This window comes from Notamacropus eugenii, chromosome 5, assembly GCF_028372415.1.
Source record: "Notamacropus eugenii isolate mMacEug1 chromosome 5, mMacEug1.pri_v2, whole genome shotgun sequence".
NCBI classification, from domain to species: Eukaryota; Metazoa; Chordata; class Mammalia; order Diprotodontia; family Macropodidae; genus Notamacropus; species Notamacropus eugenii.
Window position 1 is genome coordinate 13,714,980 of NC_092876.1, and position 23,931 is coordinate 13,738,910.

Here is a 23,931-nt window from a genome sequence, read left to right on the forward strand (position 1 = left end):
TGTGAGTTCTCCATAAAATAGTCTTTTTGGCAAGCATATATTTTGCATTCGAACAACGTGGCCAATCCATCAGAGTTGCACTCTCTGAAGCATCATTTGAATGCTTGGCAGTTCAGTTAGAACAAGGACTTCAGTGTCTGGTACCTTATCCTGCCAGGTAATCTTCAGAATCTTCCTAAGACAATTCAAATGATAGTGATTCAGTTTTCTGGCATGGCATGGTATACTGTCCATGTTTCACAGGCATACAACAATGTGAACAGAACAATGGTTCTGTGCACCTTCAGTTTGGTAGTCAGTCTAATACCTCTTTTCTCCCAAACTTTCCTTGGGAGCCTCCCAAACACTGAGCTAGCTCTGGCAACAGGTGTATCAACCTCATTTTTATTGTGTACATCTCTGGAAAGTATGCTGCCAAGGTAAGTGAACTTATCCACAACATTCAAAACTTCTCCATTCGTTGTAATTGATGGTTCCACCTATGAATGGTGTGGTGGTGGCTGATGGAGCACCTGTGTTTTCTTGGTGTTAATTATTAGGCCAAAATTAGCACAGGCAGCAGAGAACTGATCCATACTTTGTTGCATCTCGGTTTCAGAGGCTGCATTGAGTGCACAATCATCTGCAAACAGAAAATCATGCACCAACACTCCCTCCACTTTGGTCTTGGCTAGTAGCTTTTTCAAATTGAAGAACTTACCATCAGGATGATAGTTGACCTTGATGCCGTTTTCATCTTCATTAAAAGCATTTCACAACATGGCTGAAAATGTCATGCTAAAAAGCATGGGAGTAAGCACACAGCCTTGTTCCACTCCATTGGTAACTTGGAAGGCATGAGAGGATTATCTGCTATCCAAAACCCGGGCAAGCATAACATCATGAAATTGACTTAAAATACTGATGAACTTCTCTGGGCAGCAAAATTTTGACATAATTTTCTATAAGTCCTCAGGACTAACAGTGTCAAAGGCCTTGGTCAAATCTACAAAAGTTGTGTACAGACCTCCGTTCTGCTCCTGGCATTTCTCTTGGAGTTGACGGATAGCAATCACCATATCGACTATTCCTCGACCCTTTCTGAGGCCACACTGGCTCTCAGGTAGATGACCATCTTCCAGGTGAAGAATCAGCCTATTAAGGAGGACTCCAGCAAGAATTTTGTAGCAATGACTAAGAGAGAGATCCCTCTGTGATTGTCACTGGACAATCTATTCCCTTTACCTTTATAGAGATGGACAATGGTGGCATACTTGAACTCCTGGGGGATAACTTCCTCTTGTCATATAACCTGGAAAATTTCAGTCAGCTTTTGTATGAGCAACAGTCCCCTGACCTTGTAAATCTCAGCTGGAATAGAATCAGCACCAGGTGCTTTGCCACATGAAAGGAGCCTAATGGCCCTCAGAACCTCTTTTTCAGTTAGAAGTTCAGCTAAGGAGGGATTGACTTCAACCTGAAGTAAACAGTCAGTGGCCTCAGCATTGATTGATGATGGTCTGTTGAGAACACTGTAGAAGTGTTCAGCCCATCTCTCTAGGATCATGTCCTTATCACTAATCAATATGGCTCCATCAGTGCTGAGTAGTTGTGATGCACCATAGGTTTTTCATCCATAAATAGCTTTCAGGAATCATAAAAGCACTTTGGATTATTACTATCAGTAAAAAACTGAACTTCATTTGCCTTCTTCCTGAGCCAGGAATCCTGCATCTCTCTAAGCTTTGCTTGTACTTTGCTTTTTATGGAATTAAATGCTGCCTTCTTAGAGATGGATGAACTACCCTGCTGGTAAATCCTCTGGAGTTCCATTTAGCAGCTTCTGAATTTCCCCACCATTTTCATCAAACCAGTCTTGGTGTTTGTGAGTGTTCTGACCCAGATGAGCAAATGCAGTGCTGTACACCAAATCTCTGAGAGCTACTCACTCCTTTTCTGCTCCACTGTTGCCAACTGTGTGTTGGTTCAACTTTCCCTCCAAGTCAGCTGCAAACTGTTCATGCTCAGAGAAGATCTCTAATTTTTTCGACATTAATTTTTCTGGTAGTTATTTTGCCTTGGGGGTGGCACTTGGAAAGGATAAGTCTATGATCAGTCCAGCACTCTGCACCACACATTGCCTTGGTCACTCTCACATCTTGTCTGTCTGTTCTCCTTACAATCACATAGTCTGTTAGATGCCAATGTTTGCTGCAAGGGTGCATCCAAGAAGTTTTATTGCATTTAAGTAAATGGAAAACAGTGTTGGTGATAAGAAAGTCATATGATGCACAACTCTTCAGCAGTAAATGACCATTGCTTTTGCTGTTTCCAACTCCACTCTTCCCTAGGACTCCCCGCCAAGTCTGGTAGTCTGAGCCCAAGCTCTCCCCTGGGCTGGCCCACTTGGGGCAGAGTCTCCCTGCTCCTCTGTCCTGTTCTGCCTGGCTAAGTCTTGGGGGATGGGGAAGGTAGACACTGAAGAGGCAGATGTGAAGGTGGAAGGAACGACCTGACCCCTCTCCTTTTTGACAGTCCACTGGTCAGTCCAGAGAATAGGGATTATGTAAAGAGGGAGGAAGCTAGAGGGAGTAGAAAGGAGTACATTCTAGTACTCTAAGACGAGGTGGGATCTTATCAGGACTTCTCTGCCAGGGCTGTGCATGGGCCAGAGGACCCAAGTTGGTGAGTCCTTAACCCCACATTACTGCCACTCCTCATCAGTTTGGAGGAAGCATGCAAGGTCTGTGCTGGCAGCTTGGGTGACTCTAGCAGAGACCTTTCGGTAAGACTCAGGAGACGGCAGGACAGCGGAGACCCTCTGGAATTCCTATTCCATTTCCCCCCAGACACTCCCAGACCTTCCCTTTGGACTGACCCAGGCTTTGTGAGTCCTGAAGGCACAGTAGTGGCCCTCAGGTGCTGATGGCCTCCAGCATTGGAGATAGATCAATGGGACAAAGTAGGGGCCGATAAATATTGGAAGAGCCCCCTGAGGCACAAGATAAAGGTCATGTTGAGCCTGCAACAAGCCTCATTCTTCAGCTCTGGACTTTACCATGGTCATTATCAAACCAAGCACAGAGTCCAGAAACCATTATAGGCTGGTAGGGCCAGGTGAGGGGACTGTGTTCCACCCCAGTCTTGCCTCCAAGTCCCATGATCATTCCTCTTGGCCTCACCTTCTCTCCATGGTCCCATCCAGGCCTCCCCTCATGACAGTCCTGGCTCTTAGTCTTGTGAGACATACAGACAGAAAGAGAAAGAGAGAGAGAGAGAGAGAGAGAGAGAGAGAGAGAGAGAGAGAGAGAGAGAGAGAGAGAGAGAGAGAGAGAGAGAGAGAGAGCGGGGGAGAGGGGGGAGGGGAGAGAGCCTGTTTATTGAAAAATTAAAGTAAAATAACTTAAAAAATAAAATTGCAAGCCTGTGCACCAGACTGGACCATGTAAATTGAGCCAATCATTCACTCACACAATAGGCATTTATTAAGTTCCATTATGCACGAGGTACTAAACTTTGCAGAGGTGGGGTACAAGGACCAAAATGAGAGTCTCTCTCCTCAGTTAGTGCACATACTCTCTCCTGGCACGATGTGGCATGTTGGCAGATAAGTAAGATGGGCTATGCACCAAATGAAGATCAGATGACTTCAGTGAGTCTCTGAGGTCCCTCAGTGTCCAAGTGTATGTCACTGCTCTCTGCAAACATGCTGTCTTTGGACTGGACCCTAAGCCCCTTGAGGGCAGGGGTCCTGGCTGACTTTGAGTCACTAATGTGCATTTTCCTCTGGGGGAAATAAGAGAAAAAAATGCACTTTACTAACCAAAGGCTACATTCCCACCTCCTGCCCCACCCCCACTTTTCTTCTCTTAGAAATCAACACAATTTACCTTGGGTCCTATTTTAAAGTCTGAACACATGGCCCTGCACACAGTAGGTGCTTAATATGTATTAAGATGGGTAGTGATGACGGATGGGCTGGTGCCTGGTATTAGAAGGACAAAGTGAAGGAGATATCCCAGAAGAAGAGGGAGGATGGGGAGACAGATTGGGGAGGGGTCTGAGCAGCTGGGACTCTGTTTGAGAGACACAGAGACATCTCCCCTGAGGGGAGTTTCCAAAGAAAATGATGACCAAGACTGGGAAGGAGATGAAAGACTGGTGCCCTGCAGTGGGGCTTCTTGGATGGGTGCCCCAGCCCTGACAGTATAAAGTCATGACCCCTGATAATCCTTTTTTATATTGATAATCCTTTTTTTATATATAAACTCTAGATTTTAGTAAAGGCCAGAGTTTGAAGAATCTGGGCCTTGACAATCCTTTGATATAAACTTTAGATTTTGAATTAGGAAGAGCATAGGCCTAATAGTCTCCTTTGTTCAGAGGATGCCTTTTAATGTCAAGCAAATGGGACTCCTTTATTAGACCCTTCTTCTAGCATCCTAGGGAAAGGAGGAAAACACAGATGCCTGGGGTTGTAAAAATTCAGCTTTTGCCAGACTCTGTTAAGATATACAACCTCAAAGGCCTGTTTAGGACAGGATGTCTGTTATCTGGGTGATGGGACCTTTCCCTTATCCTAAAATCACAGGGACATGCTACAGGAAGAAGATGCCCATAGCTTGTGATCATAAAACCCAATTGATACTACTCTGTTTACAATGTGTTTATCTAAGAGAACTCCTTTCTCATGGAAAAATGTACTTAAGACAGTCAATTTCTGTACTAAGAGAGCCAGTTCTGATCCTGGCTCCATAGTGCTATGACCGTTGTCTTTAAGAGAGGACTAATTAAATAATAACGCATGCCTATTAGCCTGATGTCTTTTATTTAACCAAGTTTTCAGGTTAACACCCCTTAGAACCGCTCCATCTATGTAGGTGAGTCCTAGGCCCTGAGCCTGCAGTGCTGGGGAGAGAAATGATTTGGGTGAGCTGAGTCCTGTGTCCATCTCATTGCATGGCCTTGGACAGATTGCTTCCATGCTCTGTGAAATGAGGGGCTTGGATACCTCCCCAAGAGCCCTCCCAGCTCTCCAAGGGAAGGCAGGGGACACTTGGGAGGAAACTTGCCCCCAGTTGTAGCAGGGCTGGGACTGCACCTAGGAGATGGGAAGTTTTCCCCATCCCCCAGCATCAGCAGCCCCTACCCACGTGGGACCACGATGCTGGGGAAGAGAAGGGAAGGATTGAGCTGTTGGGATGGGTGTTGGGGGGAGATCTCGGGGAGGGGGATGTCTCAGTGATTCTTTTCTAGGAAAAGGCCTTCTAGGCCATTCTGGGCCCCCTGATTCTCATAGGATTTCTGTGCTCATGTGATGCCAGGGTCTGGGCAGGGGGCACTCGTATATCCTGGATAAAGCCAGAATAATTGAATTTGTGGAGGTGTCCACATCTTAGTGACACTGAGCAGAGGGTGTGTGTGTGTGTGTGTGTGTGTGTGTGTGTGTGTGTGTGTGTGTGTGTGTGTGTGTGTGTGTGTGTGTAGCACTATAGCTAGATATCCTGCTAGTCAGAGCTCTAGGATGACCGGACATCCTGCCTCCCTGGGTCCAGGTGGTGTCAGAGGGAGAGCAAGAGAAAGACACACTTCCAAGGACACACCCTGCTAGGGCAGGGGCAGATGTTAGCTCAATTTAAATGGAACAAGGCGCTCCCACAGACCCTGTAGCTGCTGTTACTGCAGTTTTAAGTTTTAAGAGCCCAATGTTTAGAGTTTGGAGGTTTGTGAAAAACAGAAGAATGACTGGAGATGTGGTTTGAGAGAAATGATGAAGACAGAAAGAGGATGAGGAAAAATTTCCTTTTTGGGAGAACAGTTAACTTTTTGTTTGATAAATAGGACCAAGAACATTTGATGTGGTGTCTGGAGAGGTTTCAGCCTGGGAGAAACTGAAGACTGCTATCCTTTCCTTGCTAGACAGGAGCTCCGTGAGACAAAGGCAAGGAAGACAGAGATCTTTTCTGTCCTAACACATGGACTGAAACCTTTAAAGAGGATGAGGAGGTGTCTCATTAAGGGACTGTCCTTTTGAGTCATAATAATGTGGGATGTGAGGCACTTTCAGAAGTGGAGTCATCTGCCACTGGAGCTAGGGTCCGAGGAGACTCTGCCTGTCATTGTTCTCCCAACGGCTGAGGACCAAGAATTTCTCAGAAGTCTGAGAGACTGATGTGCAGAACCCTACATGGCCCAGACATCGATTCCTGTCAAGCTTTGCTGGAGGATGGAGGCAGGGGAAAATGACAAAGGACATCTCTCTCTTTGTCTTTGGCATTTATGATCTCGGTTGGCTGGGCACCTGGAATATCCAGCATCACTATGGGTGCCCTTCTCTCCCACTGTCCCCCTTCCCTTCATCCCCTTTCTCAGCCCCAGCTGGCCCAGAACCTATGTAGAGAGCTTGGTTGCTCAGCCCAAGGCATGGAATCCACCAGTTCTCCTCCTGTTGAGATGGAGGACCACCAGCCTTACCCTCTGTCCATTACTGAGTCCTAAGGTCCTCCAGGTCTCCTCACCCTGCCCTCTTAGGACTTCTGGCCTTTCCAAGTGACTTTCAGCTAAGTTCCTCTTAGTGTTGTCACTCCCAATTTGAATGTGAGCGCGGGGAAAAGGGACAGTCTCAGTTTTTCTATTTATGTTTATTTGTAGTCGGCTTACTTACTCTGTGCCTAGCTTGCATATAGTAAGCATTTTATGTTTTCTCATTAATTCATTTAGAAAACATTGTAAATAATTACCTACATTTTTGTCTTATTGATTTTGTTAATAAATTGCTTATTCAGTAATTTTAATATTTAATCAACCCTGGGAGATTAAGAGATCTACAATATAGTCAGTATTACTGGGAAAGCTTCTCTATTAAATAAATACTGTTTGATGAACTGGGGTGGGGCCTCTGAGAGTAGCTGATTTCATGAGAGATGAAATTTTATTAATGAGTATAAATTTTTTTTAAAAACACCCCTGGATTACCCCAATGTTTAGGGTAATAAGATTAAACATGTGAATGAATGTAGCAGCAGGGTAAAGAGAGATCTATCTATTGACCCCAGACTCTGCATTCTATTCTGCACATGTGACTAATCTTCCTAACCCTAATACATATATTAAAAAAAAAAAATCTTCCTAGCAAGCAAAGCTATCCTACTATGTACTAGACGTTCTTGAGAGGTAATGAGCTGTCCAGTGCTGAAAGTCTTCGAGTAGGTGCTAGGTGAATACTTGGAATTATTGTAGTGATGGTTCCTGCTTAGATGTGGGCTAGACTAAGTGAATATTGACTGTGACTGGCTCTTCACTGCTGTAAGACAAGCAGAGTGGTCTGACAGTGTCGTCGCTGGGGCAGGATAGATACTTGTAGTGTCTGCATCAGGCTCCAACATGGTAGGTGAACGAGGTCCAGACCCCCTTGGCATTGGTTGGTGACAATGACCATTCATGTGACTGTCTATCATGGCCCATTTGTTGTTACTAGATGGATATAGCTGCACAGGATGAAAGCTGAGGGTGGTCACTAGATAGGGGCATCCTGGCCCATTGACAGCCACCCACACACGATGGAAGATTCAATCCTGCCAAGTCAGTGTAGCCTTAAGTACCTCATCTCTACAGCATCTGTCCCTTTCAAATCCTGAATGCCATTTTACTTCAGGGATCACAGACTATTTGCAAAGCAGTTGTTAGGCTGGATCTGTGGCTGTGCATTGCAAACTTTTGTAACCATGTTTTCTGTTTCCCTCAGTTACATGTCTAATGCTTTAATGGTTTTGGAATATTCCCTTGGCCTAATGACTCATCAGAGCCTTGGTGAAGGCTCAGCCTGAAACCCCAAAAGGGGCTGGTGACTAAATGAAAGGATCCTGGGACAAGATGCTGAAACTTGGTCACTCTATGTTTTTGGATCTCTTTGGAAAGGAACCTATCCTTTTTGACTCTTTCCTATAAATGATGAGAACTCCCTTGAGAAACCTTTGTGCAGGTCAGGTCTACAAAAAAAGGGATAATTCCCAAGGAGTATCCTACTTGTGGGCCAGGGACAGAGAAGAGCTTAGTGGAAGGGGGGCTGCTGAGAGCAGGATTGGCTGGCAAGAGAGGGGATGGAACTTGGGAACCAAGAAGGAGAGAACTCAAGGCTAGGTGTTGGCAAAGGAGAGCCATGCTGGACCCTCCCCAAGGAGCATCCAGCATGTGGGCTCCTTAAGGGAAGGGAATGCTTTGTATCTCTGCTGCCCTGTGCCTTGTTCTTTGTCCAGATGTATGACTGAATGAACTTACTCATGTTGAGACTGTAGGAGATGCTGGGAGTAGGAAAAAACCCTTCTCCAAAGTAGATGGGTCACTCTTCTATAATTTATAATCTTGTCTGGGGTGAGTGAAGTGACTTACTCAGTCACATAGCATGATTTGAATGCAGGATTTACAGACTCCAAGGCTCATCTTTGGCCTCTTCCTGACCTTTGACACACTATATACAGTAGGTGCCTAATAGATATTTGGGGCTCTCCTCAAAGCTCAGCTTAAGTGCTACTTCCTACCTGGGGTATTTCCTAATCTCTCCCCCCCCAGTTATTAGTGCTCCCTCTTCCAACTACCTTGAATATATTTTGTGTTGACTTCTCTGGGTGTTCATGGTGTTTCTCTCCCATTGTCTCCCATACTTAAGAGAAGGGACTATTTCCCTTTTGCCTTTCTGTCCCTTGTAGTGAGCATTGTGGCTGGCACATGGTAGATTCTTACTCAGTGCTTTCTGGCTGTCATGTGTCCCCTTTGTAAGGGACCTGACTAATGGACAGGCCACTGGGAAAGAAGGCAATGGGATCCAAAGTGGGGCCTGAGGGGTCTGGAGTCCAAGTATTTGTACTAGACATGGGCAGAACTGGACAGAGTTGGGGTGGGGGAAGTATTGGCAGTCTCTGGGTAGGTACAGCCCATCCCCTGTGGATCCCTTGTTTGTAATCTCTGTGTCACTACCAATGTCTGGGATCATGGCGGTTGAGACAAGGCCAAGGGAAGGGTCTTGCTGGGAAGCCTGATGCAGGGAGAGGGTCTGGGGGCAGGCAGCAGGAAGGCACTGGAATTGGGAGACAGGAAGGGACAGATGCCTGAGTGCAGCTCGTAGAACCCTAGGAAGGAGGGCAGTGCCCTGGTCTGGGGAATGACTGAGGCAAACAGATGGATGTTAATCACTTGAGCTTTGATGAAAGATTTATGCCCTAGAAGGAGAGGGGTTACAGAGGGCCACTGAGGAAGGCAGCTGGTGGCCCCCAGGGTTTATGTCCACTTGCTTTTTCCATACCTAGAGATGGTAGAAGAGTTTCTTCAAGACCTCCTACAGCTAGCAGAAACCTAACTTGGCCCTGACATCTGAATAGCTCGGCTTCTCCCACAGGATGTCCCCTGGATCCCGCTCTGATTCCTTCTGTCTGCACCAGTCCTCAGCCATCAATATCCCCAATGCCACAAGAACTAGAGAAGCCAGGCTGACGCGGATGAAGTGGCCGAGTGTGGGATTGTCCGGACTTAAGTCTGGGGAGACCAAGAAATGCAAAGCAGTTAGAAACGACTACAGGGGGAGCTGGCAGCCCTGGACATCAGCTATTTTCTGTCCTGCCTTGGAGGACCCACCAACCCCCAGACCCCCTTGAAAGACCTGTCAGCTCCCCGGGAGGCCCATCCCAGGCTGGGGCAGCCCTCAGGATGGTCTTTTAGCTGTGCCCTCTTGACCAAGCAGAGTATGTCTCATCCCTCCTCTATGCATCCTTCAAATGCTCAGAGACAGCTACCACGTCCCCCACGTTCCCCCAGATTTCTCTTCTCCAGATTAGACATCCCTAATTCTTTCAGTCAATCCCCACTTAACATGAACTCTTTTACCATCCTGGTCACTCTGTGCCCAGATCTGAACATAGTCCTCTGGCTGTAGTCTGAGCTTGGCACTGACCCAGGACCACCTCCATTTTTTGGCATGCTGGGACTATTTAACACAGCCCTAACACCATCTTAACCATCCTAATCTCCTGACTCATTTTGAGCTTGGTCCACCAGAAACTCCAGATCTATCCCCCCCAAAAGGGCAAGCATCCAGCAACATTTCCTGCCCCTCCATTGTCAAGCTGACTTTTTAAATTGATGTCTTTACTTTGCCACCTGGGTAGCTATCTCTCATAAACATTTTGATCAGCTTGTGGGGTAACTATGGATCCAGAAAGACCTGGGTTCAACTCTTGTTCTTGGCACTTACTTACTGGCTGTGCATCTATAGCAAGTCAAACAACTTATCTGTTCCCTAGGCAACTCTGTGAGACTGTAAGTCACCAGTTGCATGTCAGCACCACTAGAATTTCACCCTGTGAGTTCTCCAACCCAAGGGAATAACAGTTCCCTTTCCTCTCCCAGCCTCCCAATCTTCTTATAAGACAGCTCATCATTTCCAGGGCTGAGGAACCTGCAACCTTGTGGTCACCTGTGGCCCTCTAGGTTCTCAAGTGTAGCCCTTTGACTGAATCCAAACTTCACAGAAAAATTTTCCTCTCAAGATCTTTTTGGATCTTGTGGCTGCCATCTCAAGCATTAGCATTCCTCCATGTTTTGTGTCAGCCACAAGCTTGAGAAAAAATACCTTCTAGCCAAGCCATTGATGAAAATGTTAGGACCAAGTGGAGATCACTGGAACTGTCTGTTAGAGACTGCCTCGAAGTTGCCATGGATCCATTTCTGAACACTTTTGAGGTCTAGTCAATAATTCCTCCCAAGTCCCTGCGGTGGCTTCATCATCCAGACCACCTTTTTCCACCTTGGCTGTGTGAGACAATGAGCCACCTAATTAAATGCTTTCCTAATCTCCAGGGACACCATGTCTAGGGCATCACCCCAACAACTCCATCAAAAAGAGAGCTGAAGGGAGGCTGCCACAACCTGATGATTCACCCATCCTGGCCTCCCCTTTATATCTTCTCACAAACCATCTTTCAGAACACATTCTAGAATATTGTGAGAAGGTTCCAGTCCCACCTTGTAAATGCCCACATTCCTGGAGGCTCTCTCTCTCTGGTCTTCAGGGACATACCACTGACTGTGACTTATCCCTGCTCACTCTTTTTTTCTTTCTTTTCATGCTATCCATCTTTTATGCCACTTCTGTTTTCTCTGCCAGAGCAACTGGAAAAAAAAAGAATGATAATGATCACCAAGAAGCTGGTGTCCATGACTGGTAAAGAACAAGAGAAGACTTACCACCCTTGGGTGGCTACCTCCCAGCAGCCCTAACAGCCACCACTGGAGGCCATTGTGGGTGACTTTGCCCTAGTGCCATATCCCATGGTACTGGGGGTGACTGCAAACAGAGAGGACTCCAGTCCTGAGTTCCCTCCATCCCACAATGTCATCTTCTGTCCTCCTTGTCTCTTAGGGACCTGTCTCTCTTCTCTTTCTCATAGGATTGGCTTGGTGTCCCTGGGAAGCCAATCTCAGTCTCAGAGATGAGGACTCAACTTAGAAGTCAGGGACAGAATTGGGGAAGGGGTGTCATGGCCTTTTTCCTGAGCCAGGAGGGGAGTAGGATCGGCTGGCAGTAAAATAAGTCCCTCTCTTCACTTTCCACCCACAAGCTTAGACCCAGAAGCTCCTGAAAGATTCCATACTCTGTCTCTGGGACAGTCAAGCCCTTTGCTGATCCCTGGGGAAGATGGGGGCCTCTGAGATTTAGTACAGCTGGGTTCGTCAGAATCATTTGTTTAAGGAGGGAGGATCTTCCATGGCCCTAGGTGTCGCTGACACCAATGGTTCCCTTGTTTTCCTCCTCCCTTTCTAACCTCTTCTTGGCTCATCATATCTATTGAGTCTCACTGTCCATGATCATTCCCGGGCCCTCTGCTCCCTCTTACGATCTGGCTCAGTGATCATCTCCATGAAAATGACTCCAAGATCTAGATAGCAGCCCTAACTGCTCTCCTGACATCTAATCTCACATTGTCAATGGGCGGCTGGCATCTTCACTTGGTTGTCTCATGGGCATCCTGAGTTCAGCTCGTCCAAAGCAGACCTGCTATAACTACCCCACTCCCAATCTTTCACCTCACCCCTCTCCTCCAAATGGCCCCATTTTGGTCCTGGATAGTCATATGGGTCACCAACCTTAGCATTAGCCTCAACTTTCCCTCTTCCCCAGCCCCCCAGTTGAAGATGTCATTTCCACTCATACTTTTGTCTCCTTCTCCAAGGATACCACGGACAGAGCCCCAGTTTTAGAGGCAGAGGGGCTTGGGCCAGTCCTCAAGAAGTCACTCACTACCCATAGGACCTTGGACAAGTCACTTGGCCTATGAGGGCCTCATTTTCTTGGCTGTCTAATCAGGGACTTGGCTTAGAAGACCTCTGTGAACTCAGGATCACTCACACTGCCCGTCCCCCATCAGGTCCCCAACACCTCTGAACAGTCACAAGAACCAGAAGTATTCCCTGGGCAGAGACTGGTATGTTTGTCTCTCTCCAGCACTTGGCATCCAGCACACAGCAGGCACTGAATAAAGACTTGTTCAGTAGAATCAATGTGCTGAATAGGCTCCAGGTGGTCTCTCTGCTTCCTGTCCTTTCCCCCTCTCTCATCACCAAAGGGCAAACTAGTGTTCAGAGAATGAAGCTGTGACCACATTCCTTTCCTGGTCAGGAATCTGCTCCAGATCCCTATTACCTTCAGGATCAACACAAGCCTGGCACTGAAGGCTGATATTCAAAGCCAGGGCAGTTAGGGGGCACAGTGGATAGAGCCTGGAGTTGGAAGTTCAAATACTGCCTCAGACATTTATTAGCTACATGACCCTAGACAAGTGACTTAACCTCTATCTGCCTCCGTTTTCTCAATTGCAAAATGGAGATAATATAGCACCTGCCTTCCAGTGTTATTGTGAGGACCAAATGAGCTGTTTGTGAAGCATTTAGCACAGTGCCTGTGGCATGGTAGCTATTATCATCATTATAGGTGGCTGGAGAAAAAGAGGGTATGGCTTCCAGGACTGGCATCTCTGGGCTCTGCCCTTATCAGACCTCAGCAGTTGTGGGTACCAGGGCAAGGGAATGACCTTGATAAGCTAGAGATTATCCAGAGGATGGCGACCAGGCCAGGGAGGGGAAAGATGCTGAAGGAGGTGAGGGTAGCTAGGCTAGTGCCAGAAGAACAGCAAGGGTGGAGGATCAGGGCCAGGGCAGGAATGGGCAGGGAATGAAAGCCAAGTAAGTGTAATTAGAGGCACCCATGAAGCAGAGGAAAGAGCGCTGGGCTTGGAATCAGAAGATCCTAGGTTCAAATCAGGCCTTGGACACTTACTGTGGGGCCTCAGGCAGGCCACTTTACCTTTGTCTGCCTCAGTCTCCTCATCTGTAAAATATTAATAGCATCCACCTTCCAGAGTACTTGTGAGGATCAGATGAGATCATTCTAAAGTGCTTGGCACCTAGTAGGCTCTCAAGAAATATATTCTCTTCGATGTCAATGAAACCTTCCTCATGATGAGTCATTCCAAAGGGAAAGGTGCTGCCTTGGGAGAGAGTGAATTCCTCTTCACTGGGAGTCTTTGGGCAGCGTCTGGATGTCCACTTACCAGGTCTGGGACTTAGGCCCTGCCTGGACTGGATTCACCCAAGGTCCCTGCAGCATTTAGATTCTTTGATTCTGAGGTCTTAAGAATTTAATTCAACCAACTTTTATTTTTTTCTCCAATTGCAAGTTAAAACAATTTTTGAACAATTTAAAACAAGTTTTGAGTTTTCTATCTCTCCCTCTCTTCATTCCCTTTCCTCCCTCTTCCCCCTCCCTGAGATGGTAAACAATTTGATACGATTTATACAAGTGCAGTCATCTAAAACATTTCCATAATAGTCATTTTGTAGAAGGAAATTTGAATAAAACTAAGAAAGTGAAAAATAGCATGCCTCAGTCTGTGTTCAGGTAGTTTCAGTTCTTTCTTTGGAGGCAGATAGTATGATTCATCATTATTCTTTGGAATTGTCTTGGATCTTTTTTTGCTGAGAATAGCGAAGTCCTTCACAGTTTATCATTATACAATGTTGCTTTTACTGTGTACAATGTTCTTCTGGTTCTGCTCACGTCACTTTGCATCAGTTCGTGTAAGTCCAGGTTTTTTCTGAAATCATCCTGCTTGTCATTTTTTATAGCACAATAATATTCCATCACAATCATATACCACAGCTTGTCTAGCCATTCCTCAATCAATGGGCATCTTCTCGATGTCTAATTCTTAGCCACCACAATAAGAGCTACCATAAATTTTTTTGTACATATAGGCCCCTTTACCTTTTTTATGTCTTTGGGAGATAGCCCTAGGAGTGGTATTAATGGATCAACATTTATCATTCTCCCTTTTTGTCATGTTAGCCACTCTGATATAGTTCAGAGTTGTAATTTACCTTTCTCTAATTAAGGGCTATAGATAGATTTGATTTCTTTTTCTGAAAATTACCAGTTCATATCCCTTGACCATTTATCAATTGGGAAATGACTTGTATTTTTATAAATTTGACTCAGTTCTCTCTATATATTGAGAAATGAGGTTTTTGTCAGAGATGTTTGTTACAAAAATTTCCCCCCAGTTTTCTGCTTCTCTTTTAATTTTGGTTGCAGTGGTTTTATTTGTGCAAAACCTGTTTGATTTCACATAATCAGAATTATCCATTTTATATTTGGTAATACTCTACTTTTTTTTTGGTCCTAAATTTTTCCCTTATCCATAGATCAAATGAACTATCCCTTACTCTCCTAATTTGCTTATAAGGTATCCGCCTTTATGTGTAAATCATGTACCCGTTTTGACCTTATCTTGGTATATGGTGGGAGATGTTAGTCTATATCTAGTTTCTGCCATACTATTTTCCAGTTTTTCCAGCATTTTTTTTTGTCAAATAATGAGTTTTTGTTTCAAAAGCTTGGATCTTTGAATTGATCATATAGTAGATCATTTACTATAATGTAACGCATATCCAATCTATTACATTGACTCACCACTCTGTTTCTTAGCCAGTACCAGATTGTTTTGACAATCACCATTTTATAATACAATTTGAGATCTGGTATGGCTAGACCACTTTCACTGATTTCCTTGATATCCTTGACTTTTATTCTTCCAGATGAATTTTTCAGCCAACATTTATTAAGCACTGACTGTGGGCAGGGACCATGTTAGGCAGTGGGAAATGAAGGAAAAAAACCCAACAGAACCCAAATCACCCCTTCCTTCCAGGACCTTATCTTCTTCTAGGACTGTTGGGTGGGGAGTAAACAAGTTGGTAAATGCACAGTAATTTCAGGAGAGACAAAGCTCCAATACCCACAGGTGAGTGGGGTGTGGCTACCTTGGAGAGACGGAAGCCTCTGTGGGGAGCAGTGCATCCAGGTGTAAGCACCTTCCAGGACAGGGAGTGGCCCTCCCTGTACCTTAGGAACAGGGCAGGGAGAGAATGGTGAAAGGTGACAGTGTGGAAATGTGGGCCAGAAGTCAACAGTTTATAGGCTGTCTCGTAGCAAAGTCATCTGCTTGATTCTATAATTATTATGTCCATTTTGCTGACAAGGAGCCCAAGACCCGGGGAGGGACTGACTTGTTTCAGGGCTGTCCAGAGAGAACATGTCCACCCTGGGATTTGAACTTGATGGTTCGAGGCTCAATACTAGTTGGTTACATCAGGCTGCCATACAGATAACTGGTTTGCCACCCAATACATGGCCACCTTCTGTTACTGTAAGACCACAGAATCCCACTGTGCCATCCCCATGGGTCCCTTCCTCACTCCCTGAAAAATCTCACTAAAGCTGTCAGCTTTCCAGAGTCGCCCAGGTTGAGCCGTAGGGCCTCGGTGGGCCACCATGGCTGAAGGCACATGGTCCCAAGGGGCAGGTCCAAGCATCTACCCTCAGGACAGAGGTACCAGGCCCATGATGCATGCCCCCCCTAACCCTCTGAATGAAGTGCTGAATAGGTGCTTCCTGGAAATTTCGGCTGTGAGAGAGGGGCAGGGGGTGCTGCTGCTCAGTCTTTGCCTGGTGGCTTCACCCTAGGGACCCTTCTGTTCTCTGATGTTTCCCCCTGACTTACCTTTTTGCTCCTAAGTCGTGTTTAGGAATAGTGGTTTACCTCTCTACCTGCTCCCTGCTCTCCTCCTGACATCCACCTTCCCAGGCAGGGAGGGATGGGGAGCCTCCATAGAAAGTAGTTGGAGCCTAGAGCACTCCCTGCTTCTAGGCGCTAGGGTCCCCCTGTTGTTATCTGTCCTGCCCTGGGGAGCACCCACCTACCCTCCTGGGCCCTGATCCTGTGGCTTAGACCTTGCCCTGGCAAAAATGCCTATGAAAATCAGAGAAGCTCACCTACGCCCCTCTTCCAAGCCTCTTTCCTGGGCCCAGATGAGAGGTTGAGGGCCAGGTCTGGGGTCAGAAGAGAGCCTGGGGTCTTCCTTGTCCAAGGGCCTCCTCAGATTCTCCCTTCGCCCAGCCCTGAGACTCGTCCAGACCACTAGCCAGGAGGTGGCTGTGGGGTGACAGTGGGCCTTTGCTCTGTCCTTAGCAGGGCCCAGCACAAGTAGGGGCAGGGACTGCAGCCTCAGCCTCTCTCCTGTGCCCCTGGCTTGGGTCCTCCAGTGTTAAGCCCACAATCTCAGACAAATGATCATAAAGGCCTCCCTTTTCTCCAACTTCTGCCCCAGACCCTGTCCCCAAACTGGGTGGGAGGAGGGAAGGGGAGAAGCACCCTAGGTCATCATCCCAGTCTCTTTTCTCTTCCTGAGTCTTTCCTTGAAATGCTTGGAAAACTTTCAGATCCCTCAGACATCTTGGCCTGACCAAGGGGGCAAGACAGGGCTGGGCTCAGAACAGCCAAGGTCTCACCACCAAGGATTAGTGAGATAGGGATCTCTGTGACTGCCAGGGTCCCTAGCTCCAGGAAGAAGGCCAGTGACAAAGGTGGATATGTGTGTGTGTGTGTGTGTGTGTGTGTGTATGTGTGTGTGTGTGTGTGTGCGCGTGCGTTCGTGCGTGTATATGAGAAATCCACATCTGGGAATTAAAAGAATCCTTTTGGGGTGAGGACAGGGCCTTGGCCATCTTAGTTGGCCTTTACAGAGCTTGGTGCCAGTCCCAATAAGATACCCTCCATCCTTTCTCTTTCCTCCCAGATCTAAGATTCTCTGAAAATTCCTCGAGTCTCTGGGCTAGAAGCACCTCAGACTGTCATCATCCTGAATGAGTCTCCTTCCTCTCAAAAGACTGTGATCCCCTTATAATTTAGATCATGTATATGATCATGAATTTAGAGATGGAATGGACCCCAGAGACCATCAACTCCAACCTCATCATTCAACAGGAGAGGAAACCAAGGCTGTCAGAGATGAAGGGTCACACCATAAATGAGGGGCAGAGCTCTGTGGACTGTGTTTCATGCAGAAGTCCTTGGGTGTCCCTACGGAGGAGGAATGAAATCCCAGTGTTTCTTAGACTAGTCAGGGACGCCCACTACTGTCCGAGTGAAGAAAATGGAAAAAGTTTTATTCAAGAGCCCGTGGAGAGTGCGGGCCTCTCCCACTGGGGTCCAGTTCCTGTCTTCTGACCCATCTTTCCCATTGCTGTCTGAGGGAAGCATCCTTCAAGGTCATTGTTACTGACTGGATTTGTGGGGCACAGTCACTACCAGGGGCCCTTCCTGGCCCAGGAACATGCACCTCTTTCTAGGAGTGGGGCCAGGGTCTGGGCCATGGGAAAGTGATCTCTGGGGGGGAGGTGAGCACGTCTGGTTTGGTATAGGATAGGGGTCTGACATCTTGCTCCAAAAAGTTTTATGGCTCACACATGGAGGAGTTAAGAGTGTTACAGAGGGAGGGTCAGGAGGCCTGGGAAGGCCAGTGGGGACCCAGGCAGGGTTAGGCAATGCTCCCTCTTCCTGCCTGCACTGTTCCAGGGCTTCCCATGGTTAGACTGAACCAAATCATTTCTTCTTCTTGGACTCAGCCAACTTTGTGGTGAGAGCTGCCGCTGCCGCCTCCTTCCTAGCTTGATTTTGGCTGTACCAGTCCTCGATGAAGAGGGTGCCCAGGGCTGCAAGGACCAGAGCAGCCAGGCCCATCTTGATGAGATCCGTCACTGAGTAGTTCGGGGGGGATGAGGCTTAAGAAGACATAAGTACCAGAAGAACCGCACTGTTTGGAGGGACTGCTCAGGGCTCCCAGATCAACCTGCCCCTGAAGAAGAATCTCCCGTGCAGAAGACCCCCGAGGAGGCAGGTGCATGTGCCCCCTCCAAGTCAACACCTTCCACTCTGGGAGAGCACTCATTATCAGAAGGCTCTTAGCAGCTGGCCTAAATCTTCTCCTTTACCCATTGTCCTCTGGGGCTACCAGCATGGTGCCTGGCCATAGACTAGCCCTTGAGACACTTGAGGGTAGCCCTGCCTCCCTCTCATTGATCATGAATCTTCTCTTTTCTGGGCTCAATGTGCCCACTTCCTTTCATGGTTCCTCAGAGGGTACCCCTTCCCAGCCCTTCCCTCTCATGATCCCCCTCCCCTGTGTGTTCCATAGCTTTTCATTGCCACCCTTTTGACCCCTCCTGAAGTCTTGCCCATTGAAACACCCAGGATATGCTGCTAGGGACACCTCCTCCACTCTGGATTTCTGAAGTTGATTTTTTGAACCTAAATGTGGGACTTGACATTTGAGATCTGATTCTGCCCTCCAACATGCTAACCAGTCCCCCAGGTTAGTGTCATTCTAAAATTGGGTCAGCATTCCACCTATGTCTGCACCAAAGTTACCAAAGTCATAGGATCAAGAACAGACCCCTGGGGCACTCCTCTGGAGACCTACCTCCATGTTGAAAATGATTCATTGTGGGTGGCTCTTTGGGCCCCACTGATCAGCCATTTCTGAATCCACCTAAGAAGGTTCTTCTATATTGTCTATACGGTATGGGCTACTTTGTCAACACTTCCCTGAACTGGAGCCATGCTGTTGCCATGGAGCCCCCTTCTCTCCCCTTTTAGGAACCTTGTCAACAAAAGGAATCGTTACTGTGACATGACCTACTATTGAAGACATCTTGATCCTTAGTGACCAGCTCTTTCCTTTCTACAAGGTCAGAAACCATCCCTTTCATAACACATTCTAGAATTCTTCCAGGAGATTCTACTTTTGCCCCACACCCTCCCCCATTTCTGTTTCTCCTTGCAAAGATGCTGAGTCCCATTGCTTTCCTCCCTCCCTCTGGGCACAGGTTTCCTTTGTGTCCTTAGCAGCCTCTCAGTCTTAGAGATTTTCTACCTCCTTCTGTGATTGGGTACAGAACACTATTGGTCACCTTATAGATACCTAGAAGCTTCCTTCCAGTTCTAAGTCCTATGGGTCCATTGTTTTACTAAATTTTATGCATTCATTTATTACTAAATAGTAACTGTTTCTCTTTTACCCAGGAACCCTGAGGGTCTTCCCTTACCAGTCTGATTTTTTTTTTTTACTAAAGGGGCCATCCCTTGACTAACTACTTAAAGAAGCCTATTCATGGAATGGGTGTATCTCACTCAAAGTGAGAATGTGATAAGACCCTAGCCTAAAAGGACCAGGGTCTCACATTGAATCCTGGGTCATCTCCAGTCTTCCTGATGAGTTTCAGGCCATTGGATCCATATGGCTCTGGAGGAGAATATGAGGCAGATGACCTTGCACCACACTCCCTCACTCATATAAAAGTCAACTGCAAGTCATATCATCATCTTGATGTCATGATCTTCTTTGTGAACGAAGGACAAACACAACCTATGGGTCCAAGTATTTGGCACACAGTCTTTCTCTCTGTCATGATGCTGGGGGACTCTGATAGACTTACTGATGGACCCTCAGACACCTTCACAATATCCTCCTCTCCCATGAGCTACACTTATAAACTGCCCCAGCAGCTCAGGCATGGTCACAGAATCATCCAACACTGGCTTCTTCCTTGATTTTCCCCCAGATATGACACATCTTCTAAACTCTCCCCAGTGCCTCCTTCTCTCACCCTCTTCCCCAGCAGGAGATCTCACCTTCTATCACCAAGCTATCTCTGCCCTGGGCTCCCTCTTCTCTTTTCCTGCATTCTTTTACTGTCCCTCTCCCCAGAATCCACCATCTTCTTCTCATCTTCTGCCCCAGAGAAGGAGATGGTGTTCTCTTTGTTAAGTGAAGTTCTTCTACCTGGCCCCCAAATCTTAGCCCTGCTCTCTTCTAGGAGCTGGTTTCCATCCGTCTTCAGGCTTTTCCCCTGCTTCCAACAAGCTCAGGTCCCCATGATTCTTTACAAACAAAACAAAACAAAATACAAACCTGCTTTCCAACTTCTCAAGCTATTGACCTCCATCCCTCCTTTCTTTCTTGGCTGATAGTCTGGAATGCCCCTCCTGAACTTCCTCAGCTTTAACTCCCTGGTCAACCCCTGGCATCTGCTTGGAAGGCCCACTCCCCCATTGAGACTGCTCTGAAAGGTACCAAATCTGATGACCTTTTTTAGGTCCCTGCCTTCCCCCACTTTCTGCAGTGCTGGACCCTGTTGACTGCCCCCTCCTCCTTCTCTCCAACTCTCTCTTTCCTTGGTTTCATCACATCACTCTTTCCTCTTTCTTCACCTGTCTTTCTGGCCTGCCTTCTCTCTCCTTTCCAGGATGCGTATCTCTTGCCCCCTTAGTGTGGGTGCTCCTCAGGGCTCTCCTCTTCCTTCTCTCTTTGTGAGTTCCCCAACTCTCCAGAGTCCACAGGTCACCCATGAAGATCACCCCCACATCTATAGATCTGGCTCTAGTTCCTCTCTTGAACTCCAATCCTACATTTTAACTGCTGTCTCACAGTAAGCACCCCAACATACATATGGGACCCTGCTATCACAGGTTCTTTGATCTGCTTCTCTAAAAGGAAAGGCAGCTTTTGAGGGGTTAATGATCACTTTAATCAAGCACATGTATCATTCAATTAGTTCAGGGGAAAAAGTCAGCATCCTGAACTTCAGAGAGTATATAGAGAAATCAAAAGTCAAGAGACTTCCAAAATGTCTGACCATTAATGTACTAAACAGGGAACATCTGAGTTTTTCAAAGCCAGGGAGCTGCTTAGCGGCTTCCCAGAGTCCTCCTCTGGCTAAACAAATACTTCCAGTCAGTAAGTCCCAAAGTAAAACCTCACCCTCAGTATTTATACACTTTTCATCTCGAACTGAATGTTCCATAACCATCTCAAATTCAAAATATCCAAAATCAGAATTCGTTTTCTTTTTCCAAGCCCTTTTGAATTTCCCTATTACTCTCCTCCTGGTTTAGCATCTTCCCATTCACAAAGGCTCATAATGTCAATGTCACCGTCAGTTCCTCTCTTGGCCTCACCCCATCAATTTATCATTTCTGCCTTTATATCATCTCTTTTTCTCTGACCCTGCTACCACCCTGGCACACACCCTCATCTCTGTAAGCCTGTCTTAAATCTCTGCCCGCTCTAGTCCAGCCTCCAGCTGCCAAGCTGATGTTTTGGAAACATGCAGTATTGATAAACTTTTCCTGTATTTTGACTGAGAAAGGTAGAAGAAACATAGGCTCCTTCTATTGTGCTGAGTTAATCCGAGTGACCCCATTGTTTTCAGTCTGGCTTGTCTTCCCAGTATGTGTCAACCAGTCTATGGGAGAGGTATCAACAAGGAGAAGTGGCAAGTCCTTGGATCCCATACCTTTATCCTTTGTTTTATGTGCTAGATACATGCTATTTCCCCCATTCCCTTTATCTCCAATTCCATTTCCCTATGATGGGGCAATGGGGGAGGAGCTGAGATGTAATTTCCATTTCCCTTTTGGAAATGGGAACCTATCAGGATTCTCTCACTCTGATGAAAAGTTGTTTATAAAAACAGCTCAATGTGCTTGCTTTGTGTGCTGTAATAAGCTTCTTTTTTTGGTCTCATTTTCCTGAGTTTGCTTGCTTTGTTAGAGCTAATCCTTAAGCAAGACTTTTTCCAACACTCCTTGAAGGGAATGGTAGGCCTGTGGAAGGTTTTTGGTTTGGGGTTTTTTTATCCTTAAAGGATGCTAGAGACTTGACTATGTTTGTCGGTTCTTGGGAAGGAGGGTCTAGGAATCTAATGAGTGGAGAAGAATCTAAGAATAGAGAGAATGGAGAAGAATCTAAGATTAGAGAGAAGGGCCAATTGTGGGGAGTGGTCGGACAATTGCTTAGTGAGGCATAAAATCATGGTCTCGCTGCTGTGAGAACTCGGTAAGAGATCTGAAATTTACAGTAGATTTGGCCAGCCCTGTGCCACACTACTAGGAAATGTTGGAGGACCTCAGGGGAAAATGTTAAAATTCTGTTTTAGAAAACAGTGACAGAATCTTTAAACATACAGACGCAAAATTCATCCCTTTCCAGACTGCGCTCAGACTTTCGCTACCATGCTTCACAAACCTTTGGAAGCCGGAAACTGTAAGTAGCTTCTGATTAGAAAACTCTTCCTTACACCTCCCTTCCAGAAGGGCACACAGACCAGCTCATTGCTTTCTCCATCATACCCCCTTGATGGGTACCTTCCCCGTCCTCCATCCTCCTTTCTGCTGCCTTTTAGGGGGTGTCTTTCCCCATTGGAATATAAGCTCTATGGGGGCAGGCAATCTTTCTTTGGCTTGTTTGTGTCTTACTGGGAACCCAAACTCTGGAAAGTTGCCTGCAGTGTGTATGTGCATATGTGTATTTTGGGGGAGATGAGAGACAGCTGCACGGAAGATTTAGGGGGAGAACCCCAACCAGTAGAGGAGGATTAGTCATCCAGGGTTATGGGGGAGGGTAACATTGGAGAGAAGATCTCTGGAGCTGACTGGGCCACGGATCCTGAGTACCTCTGGAGCCTGCCTGTGCCCCAGCCTATGTCCTAGGGCATTACAGCCCTCCTGCCCTTTTTCTCTCCTTGCTCTGTCCCGGGTCTTCTGCCCCACTCCCCTTCCTTTGCCCCTTCTCTGCCCCTTCTTGGGCAGGGAACGAGAGGGTCGTATCCGATCATGGGGCCCCCTCTTTGTTCTCAGGGCACAGGTCCAGAGCTGAGAGGAGAAAGGATCTTAGCCCGGGTTCACTGGAGGCGTAGCAGGGAGAACGAAGATGTTTCCCAGCCCAAAACCATCCCTTGAAGAGCAGGAGAGGAGAGGAGGATGGATCTCGGCTGCGGAGGGGCAGCTGCTGCCTCACTCCCGTGTCTCCTTCCCCAGACTTCTATGACAAACCCTCCCTATCACTCGTGTCCATCCGGGAAGTGGCCAGGGGATAGAATGTGACTCTCGTGTCATACGGAGCAACTGTTTGACTGGTTCAACCTCTATAAGGAGAAAGGGGACAATAATTCTGGGCTCCAGAAAATTTGGTTCTGGACCAATGTATCCAGCGCGTCTATGACCACTGCTCAGCAAGTGACCTACCGATGTTTCATAGTCAGTATCCCTACCTGTGGTTGGCTTCCAGCGACCCTTTGCAGGGAGTCAGAGGTGAGGAATTTCCCCCTTGGACCCCTTCTTTTCCACCAACCCACATAAGACTCCACTGCTCCTTGGGTTCCACAAGAGAGGGGGAAGTGGTGGGGTGGAGCCTAGCCTCAGAACTCCCCAAGAACTCTGGTGTGGGGGACAAAAGACAGGATGGGGAATCTCGCATCTTCAAAAAGAGAGAACTCACAGGGCCCAGCTGGGCGCGGCGGGGGTGGGGTGGCAAGGGCTGGGCTGGCGTCTGGGTTCTCTGTGGGGGATAAAATCTGGGTTCACTTAGGAATAGGAAGCCCCTCCCCACAGATGCTGCCCCACACCCAGGATTGCATCATGGGCAATCTCATCCGCCTCAGCCTGGTTGGGCTGGTCCTCATCATTCTGGGGGTCCTGCTGGTAGAAGCTTGGCAAGGCTGGCGGGCTC

At 47.1% G+C, this 23,931-nt stretch overlaps 1 long non-coding RNA gene across 1 annotated transcript; it reads right to left on the minus strand.

Moving 5' to 3' along the window:
• Positions 1–9,158: 9,158 nt before the first annotated feature.
• LOC140508484 (uncharacterized) lies at positions 9,159–10,941 on the minus strand. Its single transcript, XR_011968454.1, has 2 exons — positions 10,601–10,941; positions 9,159–9,507 (listed from the first exon to the last, which is right to left on the minus strand). It is a non-coding gene; the product is annotated as an uncharacterized lncRNA (long non-coding RNA).
• Positions 10,942–23,931: the final 12,990 nt, after the last annotated feature.